This window comes from Muntiacus reevesi, chromosome 3 (assembly GCF_963930625.1).
Source record: "Muntiacus reevesi chromosome 3, mMunRee1.1, whole genome shotgun sequence".
Classification (NCBI taxonomy): domain Eukaryota; kingdom Metazoa; phylum Chordata; class Mammalia; order Artiodactyla; family Cervidae; genus Muntiacus; species Muntiacus reevesi.
Genome location: NC_089251.1, coordinates 241662083 through 241667033, shown reverse-complemented (window position 1 = coordinate 241667033; position 4951 = coordinate 241662083). Strand labels below are relative to the sequence as shown.

The following is a 4951-nucleotide window of genomic DNA, read 5'->3' as shown; positions in this document are numbered from 1 at the left end:
TCAATCCTAAAGAAAATCAGTCCTGAATATTCATTGGAAGGACTGATGCTAATGTTGAAACGCCAGTACTTTGGCCACTTGATGTGAAGATCTGACTCAATGGTAAAGGCCCTGATGCTGGGAAAGGTTGAAGGCAGGAGAAAAGAACAACAGAGAATGAGATGGTTGGATGTCATCACCGACCTGATGGACATGAGTTTCAGCAAGCTCCGGAAGCTGGTGATGGACAGGGAAGCCTGACGCACTGCAGTCCATGGAGTCGCAATGAGTCAGACATGACTGAGCAACTGAACTGAAGACATAACAGAATGTGAGGATCTGGTTCTGGCATAATTGAAATTAGAGGCACATGACCCATAGTTTTAATACTTAAAGCAAATAAACATGAGGGTTATTACAGGAAGAGTGCTAAGTCACTACATAAATAGCCTTGAGCATGCCCATGCATGCTAAGTTGCTTCAGCCATGTCTGACTCTTTGCTACCTGAGAGGAGCTGCTAGGCTCCTCCATCCATGGGATTTTCCAGGAAAGAACACTGGAGAGGGTTGCTTACTCCAGGGGATCTCCCTGCCAAGCCAGGGATCAAACCTGTGTCTCCTACATTGGCAGGAAGATTCTTTACCACTAGCACTAAATAACTTCCAGCAGCACCTCTCAAACATTAACATACACATCAATCAGTCTGGGAATTTTTGAAAATGCAGATTCACCTTCCATAGGTCTGGAGTGGGGTCTGAGATTTCTATGTCTCCATCAAGCTTCCTCCAGGAGAGAAGTCTGCTGCTAGTCTGGCATTCAATTTTAGTGGCAGGGCACTATTACATGGAGGAGGAACAGGTGGTAGTGCTTTTCTGGTCCATGCGTTCAATGAACTAACTCAGGATTGAGATAACCTTAGCAAATTCTGTTCTAAATGGTTCTCTTTTTTACTGATTTCACTTTAGGGTGCTGGGGCCACCAGGAAAGAGAGTAAGGAGACTTTTTGGACATAGGAAAGCTGAGTAGGGTTCTACAAACACCAGACTAGAGAAATGACTGTTTTGTGACCTCTATAATGTGTTCTAATAGATTCTACTTGTTCCTAATAAATGAAATCTGAATCATATTCAATATGTCCTTTCTCCTTTAAGAGATATGGTTGATTTCTAACAGTTGGAGAAAGAGAAAGTCCTTATTGATTTGATTATTAGACAAGGTTCAAGAAACAGAAAATAATGACTTTCCCCAAAGCTATTTGACTTAAATTTAATTTGAAATTGTATCAGATTACTTACCATTTTTATATTTTATGTAAACCAAATGATGTTATCTGTGCTTCAACTCACCTTCTGATCATCTCAAAAATAAAGCTGTAAAAATAGAATGAAGGTTATTTTTTGCTTAACTACAAACAGTTATGCAAGAGGAGCAAGGCTATGGCTCTGCAAATCATTCAATTTCTGCATATTTAAATAATCTACAGTTTATGCTGTTATGTCAGGGAATAACCAGCACTATTCTGTCCTCTCACAGAGTATATTAGTACCATAAATCATATCAGGTTGAGGCTCAAAATACATCATTTTTTAAAAGAAGGCAATCTGTTTATGAAAAGTAATGCATTGTTCTGGTTTACTTGAGATAATGAATAATTTTTGTTTAACCTTTACTTGAAGTGTATACCTGTACCACTCTGGGAAATTACACATATTTGCATATTTGGATGTTTTTTTTTTTCCCTGTCCTTGGAGGTCTCATTTGGCTGCTCTGAATTGAATTATATAAAGATTTTTTCACTGATAGAGCTAACTCTGATCTAGTCCAAATCTTTTTTAAACAGAAAAAAAAAATGACTATATTCTACTTAAGCTCTGTTTGTGAATTCTAATCATGTTTATAATATTGGGAAAAGACTAGAGACCGATTAATTCGTATGAGCTTCAGGAGATTAACCTACGTTTGTTACTCTTCTTGGACAGCTTTCATTTGTCATTGATTCTTAGCATGGTGTCTTTAACAACTACCAAAAAAAAAAACCACTATGCTTATCTTTATGCCATTTTTATATTAACTATTATTTTTTACTTCAACTATTTATTTTTGGCTGAGCTATCTCTGTTGCTGGGCAGGCTTTCCTCTAGCTGCGGTGAGCCAGGGCTACTCCACGCTGCGGTCACAGGCTTCTCATTGCTGTGGCTTCTCTTGCCGCAGAGCACAGACTCTAGGGGGCATGGGCTTCAGCAGTTGCAGCATGTGGTCTCAGTATTTGTAAGGCTCCATGGCATGTGGAATCTTCTTGGACCAGGGATCGAACCTGTGTCCCCTGCCTTGGCACGCAGATTCTTTACCACTGAACCACCAGGAAAGCCCAATATATTAACATAGAATATTTCTATACAGAAAGTATAATCAATGTTGCCTCTGGATTCCTTTTTTTCCCAGTAATAAGATAATAGTTTGGAATACAAGAAATATTTGTCACATAGATTTTGAGGTACTGTTAGACCTGATGAATAAATTACACTTACATTCTTTCATCTAGCATCAACCGTATTACCTATCAGGGCTCTAAAAGCAGGGTGTAGAATTTTTGTGAAAGCTGAAAAGCCTCAGTTAAGTATTTTAAGAAGTTTCTGCTAGAAATCTCTTCAGTTTCATATTTAATTCAGCAGTTTCTATGATTAACATAATGTTTTAAAATGCTATTTGAATTATACAAGGATGAACTGGACTTACTTTCTTTCTAAATTTTTCATACTGGTGAGCAAAGCAAACCCAGCCTGGAGAATAACCAAAGCTGCCTTCTCCAAACAGTGTGATAAAATCAGGGCTCCACCTGGAGTCGGAGCAGGGGATGGGGGGGTGGAACTCAGGGGATGTGCTCACTAATGAGTTAAAGTCTTAAGTAGTCAACTCAATAACAGAACAAAGAGTGAAAGAGCATTGAGAAAGCCTACAATGACATCCTTCATTTTTCTCATCAGTACTGCAGATTTTATATACTCAAAAATGCTACAATTTGCAAGACTTAAATATATATATATGTGTGTACATACATATATGAGAATACACATATATGGATGCACACTTTAAAAACATATATGGACAGATACATGTGCTGTGCACTTAGTCGCTCAATCATGTCTGACTCTTTGTGAGCCCATGGATTGCAGACCGCCAGACTCCTCTGTCCATGGGGATTCTCCAGGCAAGAATACTGGAGTGGGTTGCCATGCCCTCTCCAGGATTCTTCCCAATCCAGGAATCAAGCCCAGGCCTCCTGCATTGCCCAGGCCTCAGATTCTTTACCATCTGAGCCCCCAGGGAAGCCCACAAATACTGGAGTGGGTAGCCTATCCCTCCTCCAGGGGATCTTCCCTGACCCAGGAATTGAACTGGGATCTCCTGCACTGCAGGCAGATGCTTTACCAGCTAAGCTACCAGGGAAGCTCTAGCACAGATGCATACATATGTACATATATGCATACATGTGTAATTTCCTCAGTTGTGTGTTTTTTTTTTTCATTTAGTTTTAAAAATCTTTTCTTACTTCTCCAGTATCCAGACACAGCATTAAGTCTTAGCATATCTGCATTAATATGATGTAGATAAAAGCAGCAAGAAGCTGGATGCACAGGTAACTTCAGAACATGTACCCAGGAATTTAAAGAAAAGTTTGGAAAGGGTTTCTGATTCCTAGACATCACAGATTTTTGGATTACTTTGGACCATCAATAGGAGTAGAGCAGGGAAACAATTTAGACAGGTGGCAAGTAAAAGTCATAAGGTTTTGAGGTAGAGTGGAAAGAATCTGTTGATGTTTGGGATTGGGGTAGGGGAGGGGCTTGGAGACAGGGAAGGAGAGGAATTAGAATGGCTCCTATGTTTTGGCTCCAGCCACTGGGTGGACCATTGTTCCGTTTATAGAAATAAGGGAAGAGAGAATTGATGGGATGTAGATAATTAGCCACTGTCTCATTTGATCCTGAAGCTGAAGCTCCAATACTTTGGCCACTTGATGCGAAGAACTGACTCATTGGGAAAGATCCTGATGCTGGGAAAGACTGAAGGCAGGAAGAGAAGGGGACGACAGAGGAAGAGATGGTTGGATGGCATCACCAATTCGATGGACATGAGTTTGAGCAAGCCCTGGGAGTTGGTGATGGACAGGGAGGCCTGGTGCGCCACAGTCCATGGGGTCACAAAGAGTCAGACACGACTGAGTGACTGAACTGAACATTTGATTTTAAGTTCTTTTCTTGAATATATCTCTTCCTGCCAACACTTCATTTGGTTCTCTCAGAGACACACTGCATGTATAGATACTATAATTTTTTTTCCTCTCTTCTGGTTGACTGTGTCAGTCCTCAATTATTTCCATTAGTGATCTGAGATTCTCAGTAGGCTTTTAGAAACTCAGGTTTATCCAGAAGTAGGTAAATCAAGACTACCTTCCAAAATAGGGTGTTCACAGTGCTGAAGGAAAAGGCAGCTAAAATTTTCACTTTTTCTGCACCTTTGCTGGGTGGACTCCCGATTCTTCAGTCCCTGCAGTCAGGGCAGTAGGGAGCAAGAGCCTGGGTGTGGTGGGTCTCACAGGATTCTTAACACTCCTGGAGTCCTCCTCGTGCAAAAGGGACCAGAAATGTTTTATTATTCTTGTATATTTTCCTTTTCCTTCCCCGTACTTTCAACATGCAAACACATCCTTTTCTCTTAATACTAGAGCTGTTTTCCTTAAGGGCTGCAGGAAGGCAGGAAAGGAAGGGAAATGAGTGACCCTGAAGGATGATTCAGATACAGTTCAGGAGACTTTCTGGAGCAACATTAATGATGATGAGACTACCTATTTTCTTTTTGCACACTAAACACTTTAGGACAAAAATACTCTTTTAAAGTCTAATTTGCAAAAAATAAACTACGTCTTTTTAAATAACAAACAGCTCGGTTGACTTGATACCATTTAAACAT

At 40.2% G+C, this 4951-nt stretch overlaps 1 non-coding gene across 1 annotated transcript; it reads right to left on the bottom strand.

Moving 5' to 3' along the window:
- Positions 1–3354: 3354 nt before the first annotated feature.
- TRNAC-GCA (transfer RNA cysteine (anticodon GCA)) lies at positions 3355–3427 on the bottom strand. The gene has a single exon. It is a non-coding gene; the product is annotated as a tRNA-Cys (tRNA).
- Between the last annotated feature and the right edge of the window lie 1524 nt (positions 3428–4951).